Here is a 13,197-nt window from a genome sequence, read left to right as displayed (position 1 = left end):
TAAAGCCCCTGGAAATTTTTAAAGTAGCGACAACCTTTGCAGAACGCCGCCTCTCCCTCTCCTGCGCCCGTCGCCTCTTCCCATTGGTCGATGGTTTCGCGCGCAAAAGTCCTTTAAACCCGCGCTTTTCGCGGCCGCAGACGCCATATTCAGGAGAGCAAGCTGCCGGGCTAGTTGGTGAAGCATGTTAAATTGAATTCAGCGCAAAAATACAGACAAGGGACAAAGAGAGACACACTGAGACGTACACGAGCGCTACTACCAACTGTTTATTCATGCTGAAGTACAGGGGATATATAGGAAGGGAATGAAGAGCATGCGCGTAGCGAGGTACAGATAATGCACATCCGTCAAGCAAACGAGTTAATCAAAAAAACGAATCTAAAAAAGCACATTCAGATGAGTATATGTGTACCGACGTGTCACTGACACAACGTTCGGACAGCTTTCTGATATAATAAGCTTCTAAAACGAGCCTTGCCTTATCATTACCGCTCTTGCCAAGAATCGTGGTCTTCTCTAATCCCGCCCTACATTTACACGAAGCAAGGTGCCGCACAAGATTCACATTCGTGTCGTTATTTTCTATGTTTTTGGCATGCTCCCGTAGCCGGTCATTAATACAGCGGCCAGTTTGGCCAACGTATGAAGCCCCACATGAGAGGGGGATGCAGTACACCACACCTATTGCACATTTGGCGTAGGCGAACCCATGTTTTTTGTTGCAGCCCCTGCCGGCACAACCAGTAATGCGAGGGCATAGCTTGGACAGCTTGTTTGGAGCTGAGAATACCAAGGGCACGTGGTGCCTGTCAGCCACTTTTTTGAGGTTGTGAGAGAGTTGGTGTACATAAGGGACCACCACCGGCTTAGAAGAAGGGGTTTCATGTCTTTTCTGGGCGCCTTTATGCTTCTGCAGGAGGGTTTCGGCAACAGCTGAAATGACCTGGCCAGGGAAGCCTGCTACTGAAAGTCGCGAAACCTGATCGTTCAAACTCTCTAGCATTTTATGTGGGCAGGATTTTCGAAGCGCAGACTCCAGGCAAAGCGACGCAATAGCTCGCTTTACCACCTTGGAATGAGCGGAATCAAAGCTGAAACTGGGGAAAGGTTTAGTTTTTACCCATGAACTACCTGAAAGTCAGACTTTGCGTTTTTTAGACCTTAAGCTCACGTTCTGCCGAGACCATACCTGCTGGATGTACTCCCCCCGAGCCAACAAAGAGTTGCTCAGCTTTGATTCCGCTCATTCCAAGGTGGTAAAGCGAGCTATTGCGTCGCTTTGCCTGGAGTCTGCGCTTCGAAAATCCTGCCCACATAAAATGCTAGAGAGTTTGAACGATCAGGTTTCGCGACTTTCAGTAGCAGGCTTCCCTGGCCAGGTCATTTCAGCTGTTGCCGAAACCCTCCTGCAGAAGCATAAAGGCGCCCAGAAAAGACATGAAACCCCTTCTTCTAAGCCGGTGGTGGTCCCTTATGTACACCAACTCTCTCACAACCTCAAAAAAGTGGCTGGCAGGCACCACGTGCCCTTGGTATTCTCAGCTCCAAACAAGCTGTCCAAGCTATGCCCTCGCATTACTGGTTGTGCCGGCAGGGGCTGCAACAAAAAACATGGGTTCGCCTACGCCAAATGTGCAATAGGTGTGGTGTACTGCATCCCCCTCTCATGTGGGGCTTCATACGTTGGCCAAACTGGCCGCTGTATTAATGACCGGCTACGGGAGCATGCCAAAAACATAGAAAATAACGACACGAATGTGAATCTTGTGCGGCACCTTGCTTCGTGTAAATGTAGGGCGGGATTAGAGAAGACCACGATTCTTGGCAAGAGCGGTAATGATAAGGCAAGGCTCGTTTTAGAAGCTTATTATATCAGAAAGCTGTCCGAACGTTGTGTCAGTGACACGTCGGTACACATATACTCATCTGAATGTGCTTTTTTAGATTCGTTTTTTGATTAACTCGTTTGCTTGACGGATGTGCATTATCTGTACCTCGCTACGCGCATGCTCTTCATTCCCTTCCTATATATCCCCTGTACTCCAGCATGAATAAACAGTTGGTAGTAGCGCTCGTGTACGTCTCAGTGTGTCTCTCTTTGTCCCTTGTCTGTATTTTTGCGCTGAATTCAATTTAAGACGCCATATTGTCCGCTCCAACCGCGTACTGTAGGTTCGGCAGGCGTCGTTGCGGACACTGCGCTTTTGCTTGCTGTGAAGAACAGCGGCTTTTGTTTTGCTCGGAACGTGTGTCAGTCACCTAACTTCAAGCCGTCTATCTGTGCGGCATGACGGGCTGCTGCGCCTTCGGGTGTTAGAACCGTCACGACGGTGGAAAGCGGTTCTTCGCGATCCCATAATCGAAAACCGACGCGGGCCGGAGGAAGGTTTCGTTACACAGAATTGGCCGGGCGAAATTTAACGCAACGCCATCGATCAGACTTTGAGAGGTCAGTGACGTGCTTTCAATAGGTGCTGAGTTTTCCTTTTGTTTTTCAAGCTACGCTGTGCAGTGGTTTGTTCGCAATCGAGCGTATGGCCGCAGTACGCTCCACATAAGGGCGCTTGCGTTGAGCGCATCGTGATTGCACGCACGCAAACGTGTAACTGACGCGAGGCACACGTCTAACTGTAGAGTGACGTTCCTTAAATTTGAGCGCATGCTGCAGTTAGACATACGTGCGTACTATAAGCGCAGATCAAACTGCGCTCTGACATGGTGAAGCGCACGCGTTACATTCTGCAGTCGCGCGCGTGCGCGCGTGCATATTATATACAGATATATTACAGAAAAAGACAAGAAGAGAATTATCGCGCCGATATGCATCGTCAAGGCACCGTAGGCACCGTTGGTGGAAACACCAGCTAGCTAGCGCGCGCAGGCTTGCGTTTACTCTCGAAATATGACCAGTAGCTATGGGTATGCGTGATAGTGCCCATCGTAAGTGGGTCGCGCGTTTCCTGACGCATACTTTGTAACATCACTTCCGCGTTCTCGCTTCACCTTGCCGCCTAACTAGTTAGGAGGAGGCTACGAATGCGAGCAAATCTGTGATAACCTCTTTTATTAATGCTAAAACGTTTTTTTTTTGTTAACGTTGCCCACAGTGAGGCCTCCATTATCTCCGTTTTGTAGCCGCTTTTTTTTTTTTTAAATGAGACCCGTATAACAAAAGGCTTTGGCTTTACCGATGTGCATTTAGTACTCGGGCTGTTTCCGAACCTTAGCCGGGCATGTCTACCTCGCGGGCCGGGCCGGGTTCGGGCCTATATCGAAAAAATCGGGCCGGGCTGGGGCGGGTAACGAAAAAGGTTGACGGGCTCGGGACGCGTGAATAATTAAGGCCCGTGCAGTGCTCTAATAGCGACTATACGAATATGAAAGATTATCGGACAGATGTGTTAAAATCGAGGTAGGTTTTGCTTCTCACTAAATGCCTGATGCCGATGAAACATTTACGTAGAACTTTATTATCCCTTTGCTGGCAGGTGAAGGATGTTTGCGAGGTAGGTTTTGTCCTTACTAAGTAACTATTCCAAACAAAATTTCAATGCGGGAGTCTATATCGTTACAGTTCATGCACGCGAGAGAACATTAGGGGAGGCACAGATAAGTACAGACGTAGCGTGGACTTCACACCGTATTTCGAGAACTCCCTTAAGCGTCTAACCTGGTCCGCGATACACTGCAGCAGACCAAAACCGAAAGCCACTAGAAGAGCGGATGAACTACAGGCATTTATAATGCCTTCACTTGCAGGTGTCTTTTCAATTCAATTCAAGTTTATTTGCATCTATACATGTACAGATGACGGGAGTGCAGACAAAAAGCCAAATGGATTTGGCTTGACGGGGTCTGTACCCCCTACAGAAATTTCACTATGCACAATAAAGAGAACGCAAAGATACAATAATGGATAAACGAAAAAAAAGTATTAGTGAACATTCTATAACATTCTATGCTATAACAGAAATACATACGGCCAAAAAAAAAATCAATGATAGAATGCTGAAAGGATTTAAAAAGCAGAAAGCATAAAATTATACAAATAAAATAGCTTTGAAATTCACAAACATAAATAATAAGTTACTAACAAGCAAAGAAAATTGGTTAGACATTCATGGCGTCAGTGTATACTACAGCAAAGCAAACAAAACAAAAAAAAAACGAATCCACAATGAGCCCATAAAAGGAGAGCTACGTTGTTATTAAGTTTCTAATGAGTTTAACAAAGATGGCAGTGTGTGGCGTAACATTTGTTGACCGTAGTTAGTGCGCGTTTTAGGAACGTACCATGTTTCTCTGTGACGTGTGTTGTAAATGTTAGAACTCATTGTCAATAGAGATAAATGCTCGAAGAATTTGGTGTTCTGTTTTTTCGCAGTAGTGAAAAGCTTGAGTAAAATACTACTATTCGAATGTGAAACCTCTGCATCCGTAGTAGCACGTCCAGCGTTCCGGCGGGGACGGTCGTTCTGTTTGCATACCCCTCTTCACCAAAACAGATCACCGCAAATTCATTCTACGGCCTCGTGATTCACGGTTACGTTCAAAGCACGCTCCACTCTCGATATCAAACTTGGCACTCCGCATAGAGTCCGGCGCTCCCGGACATGGTGCGAGTGCGGCTCGACCAAAACGATCCATCTATGCGTGCTCATTTTTACCTTTAGACGATTCAGTGAAGCATACAAATTTTTCTCCTAAGTCACTGATGTACTTATGCAGCGGAACGCACGGTTAATGCGGAGACATAGAGAAGAACTCGGCAAGCACTGTAATCCAGCGCAACCTATTGAAAAGGGGCGTTAGTTCCGTCGGAGCGGGCTAGAGGTCGCCACTGCAGTCACATGAAATCACAAAGAAAACAAAAGTCGTTCGCCCGGTGCGCGGGGGAGGAGGAGAGAAGAGGGAGGGCGTCTTGTCGCGACTTTAGTTTTTCAGGGGCTTTAGCCACCATGGGCGCTCAAAGCATCATGGGGCGGTGAGCTACTTGTTGCGGCACAGTCGTAGTTTTTCAGGAACACGGAGTGTCATTACTAAGATGTTTCATTCCCAAAACGCTGTCCGTGTGTGCGCAGACGACTTTCGCGCGAACGCAGTGTGCAAAAGCCATAGTAGTGAAAACGCGACGACACACGGCGCCAATAAAAGGTTTTACTCTTCCGAAATGCCATTAAAAAACCTCTTAAGGTATCTAAGCAACAACATTTTTTTAAAAACATATTTACTTTTAAAAATGCGCTTGTTAATTACGAAATATTAGTTTTTATAGTGTTCATTACTTGGCCAATAGGAGAGCGAGTCGTCTCTTATTTTGGGCAAACTTTGCACTTAAATGCTTTTCTGCTCGTTTGTAGCAATCACTAGACAAGATATTGAATGTTAGGAGGTTTGTAGTTATTGAACAGCTTTATTTTTCTATTATTTTTTGGCCAAAAGTTGCAGTTCCGCAACAAGTAGCTCACCGCCCCATGATGCTTTGAGCGCCCATGGTGGCTGAAGTGGTCTCGAGGGGTCGCCATGCAAACTCCCATAGAGGGGTCGCCAGCTTTCCCTCTAGGTAATAGTAAGAAACTCTATGGTCCGAAAGAGCACCTACGGTGCTCTTTAGCGAACGTGTCTTGCAGGTTTGGCGGAATGCGTACCCAGCTCGAGGTTGTCTGAGGGCTCCGCGTCTCAACACTTCTGTTGATTACACTCGAGTTTTAGGGTGCACTGTAGAAAACTGCAGGTAAACTTTTCATCAAAGGGTTCGTCGGTGGGCACTGCGCATTTGAAATAACGTCGCTGTACGCTATACGTTTACGGTACGGTACTCCAGTACCGATGTGAAGAGGCGTTTTCATGGTCTTGCTAGAAGTACAAATTCTCGAGGCACAAGTCGTGCCGAATACGCTCGCGCACATACGCGGTTCCGGCGTGAAATGCAGCAGTAAAGTATTTCTCTCTCTCGCTGTCGAGAGAGAGTACCGATGGTTTTACGTCTGCCCCTGAGCGGCCCTCGGTGTTAGCTTGTTTTTCGGTTTCGGAGCCGATGCTCGGAGTTGACGCGGTGCTGTAGGCTCACACCGTTACTCGAGAAGTGGCTGCCCTTGTCGGAAGACGACGGCAGATGCCGTCCTATAGAATAATGCAGCTTTCGTTACTGCGACCGGACAGGCGCTGCCATTAGTGACAGTAGCAACACACGAAAACAGCGCAAACTACACAAAGGACGCAGAAAGGGGAGACGAGACACAGGCGCTCACTAACAACTGAAATTTTATTGCTCTGACACATCGGTAAATATACACAAGGTATCAATAACAACAAGAAGGATAAGACATGAAACAGACAATCGCAGTAGGAAACGAGCAGGGAATCATGAATGCCGAGCTGACGCAAGGAAACGAAATTCCTTATCCAGAAGGGCTATGGATGGGGTGCTGACACAGCGGTCTTGTAGGCTTGCGATTTTTTTGGCTTCAATTATCCCTCGCGTGATTTGGTCACTGCACCTGCTCAGCACGCTCGTGTCACTCCAGTGAGGAGTGCATTTACAGTCGCGGCAATGAACGCCCAGATGGCCCGAGATTTGCGAGATTTGAGTAGTTTGCTCTGTTTTCGTGCGATGGAAAACCAACTAGCTCGTGATGTGTTCGACAGTAGCAAGAGTTTTCTGTTTGTGATTGTGATGAGGCCCCCAGGACGGCGTTCTTCCGTACGGATCCTGCATCCCGGCACGCAGAATTTCATTGCGCTGCTCAGACGACCCAGCCGCACTTTGCGAAACATACGGGCGCACTGAGGCACTGGACTCTCGGCACATACAAACCTCCAAGCTCCATGGCCTGTGTCGCTTCTCGAATTTCGAGCGCAGCCGTGTTGGTCATGACACAACACAGCGAGAGAGCAAAAGCAAAACTGAAATCCGGCTAAGAACTACCGCCAGGGCTGTGGCATGTTGCAAGTTGCGCGTCCGCGCCGAGGGTGCCGCCACGGTCGAAACGATTGCAGCGATCCTCGTATCGGCGGTAAACGCGGCTGCAGTTAAGCCTAATAACAGTAAAATTTTTCGACCACTATCAACAATAAAAACGTGCTTATGAACTAAATTATAACCAGCCATAGGTATAAAAAATAAGATATCACAGAAATTAGTTGCGAAGATGACGACGCGGGTAACGCGGCAGCAGACGACAAGCAGACGACGCCCGGTCAGCCGCGCAAGAGAAAACCACAGAAAACGGTGACTTCGGCGACGTTCGCACTGCACCAGCGTCACTGCAGCGTACTACCCATGGTACTACCGCTGCCTTGTCACGTGAGGGCCTGTTTCCCCGTGATGCTTTCCATTACATAGAGTTACTATAACCAACTTTCCATTATATTTTTTTATGACTAGGCTTCAAGATTCTGACGTCACGCTCCCTGCTACGGCTGAGGCATGATGATGGAGACCGTCGAAGGGACGGACATTGATCCGAGCGAGCTAAATGTGCCCGGGCAGTGGTACACTAGCAAGAAAAAAGGCAAAGCGGCTCCGAAGGAGGCTAATCCTAACCTTAGCCCCAACCAAGAGACGCGCATCGTGGAGCGGCAGCGGGCTGCCGAGAAGCTCGCGAGAAGGAAAATGGCGGCGAAGTCGGTGGAAAGGCAAAACATCAGGCTCCCCAGCGACGCCGAAAAGATAATCATGAGACCCAGCGGCGGCGTCATGCGGCTGACGAAACACGGGAACGCGCACTTGGCGAACGCTATAATCCAGGCTGCCGGAGTCGACCAAGACGCAGCGGGAGAGGACATCGTCTCCATAAATACACGTCAACAGTCCATTCTCGTGGCGACGAGAGACGCCGGGCGAAAAAGAAAATACGTAGAGCTGAAGCACCTCACTTTCGAAGGGGAGCGAATAGATATGACCACCTACGTCGCCATGCCGGACGACTGCGGAAAGGGCGTAATCCACGACGTTCCCCTCTACTTCTCGGAGGCGGACATATTGCACCGTCTCAAGACGCACGGCAATCCCCCGGTGCTGGGGGTTCGAAGATTAGGCAAGGAATCGAAGACAGTCCTGATACTGTTTGAAGATAGCAAAGTCCCGAGGTGGGTGCGCATCACGCCATTGGCTCAACGGTGCGCGCTCTACCGGAAAAATACGAAGTGTGCTACGCATGCGGAAGAATGGGCCACCGAGCCGACGTCTGCCCGGACCCTAAAAACGTAAAGTGCCGCGGTTGTTGGGCAGAAAACCCGTCCGAAAACCATAAATGCGAGACCAAGTGTCAGCTGTGCGGCAAAGGACACCTGCTCGGCGATAAGAAATGCAAGGAGCTCTTCCGCACGCCCTACGAGGTGAAGAAGAGGCGGTGGGAGCAAAGCGTCGGCAGTTCGCCAAAACCCGGGACCCAGCAAACATTGGAGGGGAATTCCACCCTCCAAGATCGCCCCAGAGACAAGCGCGGCAACAACTACGAGGGTTTCCGTGCCGAAGATTTCCCGAGCCTGCAAGAGACCATGGGCAGGCACCCCGGAAAGCACCATCGTCGGGGCAGCTCGCGCTCCAACAGCAGAGGGCGCTCCGGATCCAGAGGGCCTACGCCACCTCCTAGAGGCCGTTCGAGCTCCCGTGGCAGAAGGCGATCCGCATCCAGGTCCGGAGCCAGGGCCAGTTCCAGTTCGAGCTCCCGTGGCAGAGGACGATCCGGATCCAGGTCCGGAGCCAGGGCCAGTTCCAGCTCCAGGGACGCGAGGAACCCGTGGGCCCCCCGGAAGAGAAGCCCGAGCGGGGACCGTAAAATCGTAAGTTTCAGCAGCGCGGCCTCCCAGGCGAAAGATGAGAAAGATAGAGAAATAGAAAATTTGAAAAAGGAATTGTCGGTGAACTTAAAGGGCCCGTGCCCACCCCAGCGCAGCAGACACTCTCTACCTCTCTTTGAGCGAGCCTCCTCTCCTTCCATTCCCTCCTCGAAATTCTTCTCTCCCGCTCCTCGTCGAGTAGGCTCGGCAAGGCAAAATCACCCCTTCCTTCTCCGGTGTAAGCCGGAGGCGTGGTGTCTGTGGAGTGCGTCACAGGGCGACGTCATGGCCCCGCCTTCAATAGAATTCTTTTCTTGGTTTTTGCATTTTCTCCGCACACTGAACGATCGAGAGGCGCGATCGGCTCGACCACCTAGACTTGTTAGCGAGCGCATCCTTTCATACATCTGTTTGTCATTCCCAGTTAACGAGCCACCTTTTCATTTTCTTTTAGGCCTCCCCACCGTTTCACGAGCGGAGGGGCGGAAGTCGGTTGTGTTCGAAACACACGGCGAAGCGCGGACCCGGCAACCGCCCGTTTGCTTTTCTCCATGCGTGTTTGTGTTCTGTGTGTTTGTGTCTTTTCTCCGCTCCAAAGCATATGTCATTCATTGGAGTCAAGGCGTACGCAAGATGCACGAAAGATAAGCGGTGTGTGTGCGGAGCGGTCAAGTGGGCGAGCGAGGGAAAGGCTCTGCTGCACTACTAATTAAAACCTTGTTTTGGGGGGCTCGCATAGAAGAAAAGAAACTGAGAAGGGAGCGCGCACGCAGAGCGTCTCGTGACGTGATCACGGCGGGGGGGGGGGGAGGGGGGGGGCGAACCAACTCCCTCAGTTTTACTATTTTTTTACTTTTTATGGCTAGGGTTCAAGGCTGTCCCCGCACGCTCCCTCCGCAGTTTTTTTTTTTTTGTTCCTTCATGCGGGTTTGTAGGCATGAGCCAGAACAGAAGGCGCTGCGGAAAGCCTTGTGCAGACGACGCGACGCCAAGGCTACGTCCAACCTTCTCCCGTCAGTCAGAACGATGCACCAATGGAGTGCCTTCAGCGAAAGTAGCCCCCCTTGACGTCAGCGGGGTGCAGAGTAGTGGGCCGGGCCCGTTTTTGAAGGAAGGAAAGAACGAACGGGCTTTGATTTGAATTTTCGCAGCTTTTCGGGGCGCGCATGGCTCTAGTATTTTGCAGAGGTTATCTTCGATGCCTCATCTGTGCAGTGGGCTTGTTTTTCAAAAATGTCCGGACCCTGGGCAGTGGCCCTTTAAGAAGATCATTAAAAAACTCACTCAGGACCTTCACCGACCTCAACCACAAACATGCGCGGGGTCCCTCCCGTCTCAGCAAGCGTTTCCTTCAGGACAAGTCGCTAAGTCCGCTCCCCCACCTCCGGCGTCAAACGTACTCACACCAAACGCGCCGCCGGCAACGGAGGAGGAAAAGATGGTCACTGAGCCGATTAGACCTCCCCCGCAGAAACGGAGGGGTGGGGAGACAGATCCGATTGTCGCATTAGAACAAAGGTTAGACGCGAAGTACCAGGCGAGATTCGAGAGGATCGAGACTGGCATGATCGAAATTATGGGTCTCCTAAATAAGATTCAGGAACAACTTACAGTTGCTGCCGGGAACGCAGCCTCTGGCGCTCTCACGGGGACGCAGCCAGTACTTCACCAATCCGAATATGGCCAGAACTCTATCAAAGAATGATTCGACTGTGTGGCAGTGGAACTGCCGAGGGTTCCCGCGTAAGCGAGCGCTCGTGCAACAGTACCTCGAGCAGGAAAATGAGAAACCTTTAGCCATAGCGCTGCAAGAAACGGGCAAGGGCGCGGTTAAACTTACCGGATATCAAGCGTTTGCTAGCGACCGCGGGGAAAAATCTCGAGTTACTACATTCGTCAAAAGGAACGTAGCGGCAATCGCACACGAAATCAGTTCTCGTGACATTGAGGCGGTTCTCGTTGAAATTCTCACGGGTAGGAAGGTGGAGCCCAGTATTTTCCTATTAAACATTTACAGCACCCCCAAGCAGCGTAAAGTTAGGTTCAGGGCCCTCTTTCGCAAAGCCATTAAGGCGGCAGGAACAAACCCGCTGATAATTGTATGGGGACTTTAACGCGGCCCATCAAGAGTGGGGATACAATAGGCACGACCCGAAGGGAAGGCAGCTGTGGGAAGACTTTCACGAATTGGGCCTCACACTGCAGACGGACGCGGGCTGTCCGACCAGGGTGGGAAACAGCGTGAGCGTCGACACTACCCCAGATCTAACCTTCACCAGAAACGTTGCAGAGATTACCTGGAGAAACACCGACATCAACTTTGGGAGCGATCACTACGTCCTCGCAGTAACCCTTAAACGGGGAGCCAAAGTAAGAAGCAGCAGAAAACCCAGTGTAACTCAATGGGATAAATTCAGACAACTCAGAGAAAGCTCCGACGTAGAGCAGAACATCCAGGATATCGACGAATGGGTGGAAGCCCTCATGCGCCAAGTTAAGGCCGCTACCACGACCCTACAGGAAGAAGACCAAAGCCTTCGACAATGTTAAGCATGCGGCCGTCCTTGCGGGGCTTCAGGACATAGGTGTCGGCGAAAGGACGTATAATTACATCAAGGATTTCCTGTCGCACAGGACGATAAAACTAAAATTTCAGGACTTAGAATTCCCCAAGGTTTACCTGGGAAGTAAGGGAACGCCACAGGGATCGGTGCTCTCCCCCTTCCTTTTTAACGTGACAATGAGGGGCCTTCCCGCCGCACTCAGGAACATAGACGGCATAAAATTTAGCTTATACGCAGATGACATCAACATATGGTTGAACAGTGGTAGTGACGGTAGCATAGAAGAGCGGCTGCAGGCAGCGGCAGACACTGTAGTGTCCTACGCGGCCGAAAGGGGGCTTGTGTGTTCGCCGCAGAAATCAGAACTTTTTGTTTACAATCCGAAAGCGCTCCGGTGCAAGCGCGATTGGAATTTTGAAATTAAGGTAGAGGGCAAAGCTGTACCGAAAGTTAATCACATCAGGATCCTCGGACTTTTTATCCAAGAGGACGGTTACAATGAAGGAACGATCAAGAAGCTCAGCAACTACGCTGCGCAAGTAACAGGGATCTTCAGGAGGGTACGTCGCGCTGAAGGGCAGGGGCCTCAAAGAAAGCAGCCTCTTGAAACTGACGCAGGCTTATATTATTAGCCGAATATGCTATGCCACGCCATTCCTCGATATTAGGGTAAACGAGAGAGAGAAGATCGACGCAATTATTCGGCGTTGCGTCAAGAGGGCGCTGGGCCTACCTATCTCCACCTCTACAGACCGCCTGTTGAAAATGGGGGTGCATAATACTTGGATTGAACTAACCGAGGCGGTGCGAATCGCCCAGCTCAAAAGACTGAGTACAACGAATACGGGCCGGACCATCTTAGAGTGGGTCGGCCGAAAAGTAGATAGGGGCATATTCGACAAGGTCGCCCTACCGCCACAATGTCGCGAGAATATCATCGTTCCCCCCCTCCCCCGCAACATGCACCCAGAACATCACCGGGAAAGACGGGAGAAGAGGGCGGAGGCGCTGGTTAAAAGGGCCGGAAATTTCAGGGCAAATGAGGTTGCCTACGTGGACGCAGCGAGTGGCAGGTCGGGGGCGGCGGTCGCCTCAGTAGTCGACGGCCGAGGTGCACCAGTCGCTGCCGCCTCCATTAGGAGTAGAAACATAGATATGGCCGAGGAGGTCGCAATAGCGCTTGCTTGCGCCGGAACCAAGGCTAGTTTGATTCTTAGTGACAGCAAAACAGCAATCTGCAACATCGGAAAGGGCAGGGTCTCGCCAGAAACGGCTCGAATTCTGTCCGCAGCCAAAATTGATCGCAAGATCACCTTAATTTGGGTCCCAGCACACACATCCGTCCCCGGTAACTAGGCGGCCCACATGTTAGCCCGACATCTCTACTTCCGGGTAACTGTAGAGCCGCCCGACCCCCAGGGGATGGACGAACGTTTGCAAACGTACGCGGAAATCGCCGTGCACTACAGGTTAGGCAGGCGTCTAATGCCACCACCAGATCCAAACTTAACCAATACAGAGGTCATCGCCTGGAGACGATTACAGGCCGGAAATTTTGTTAACCCCGTCTGGTTATTTCAAACCACGCTAGACGATAGAAAAGATGACAAATGTAAGACCTGCGGAGCGAGGGGGACCCTCGATCATATAGTTTGGCAATGCCCTGGATCCCCGGGTGCTGAGGACAATATTAAGAGTAGAGAAGCCTGGGAGGCCCTTCTGCGAAGCGAGGTCCCCGCCGACCAGAAACGAGCTGTCCGCCTGGCGGCTGAAGCCGCGAAGAGACAATGTATCTTCGCCAGTCTTTAGTCGCGGAGGTCCCGTCCCCCGTCCCCTAGGCCTGCGT

This window comes from Amblyomma mixtum, chromosome 1, assembly GCF_055824585.1.
Source record: "Amblyomma mixtum isolate Tamu chromosome 1, ASM5582458v1, whole genome shotgun sequence".
Taxonomy (NCBI): Eukaryota; Metazoa; Arthropoda; class Arachnida; order Ixodida; family Ixodidae; genus Amblyomma; species Amblyomma mixtum.
The sequence above is the reverse complement of the archived record's forward strand: the minus strand, read 5'-3'. Positions refer to the sequence as shown.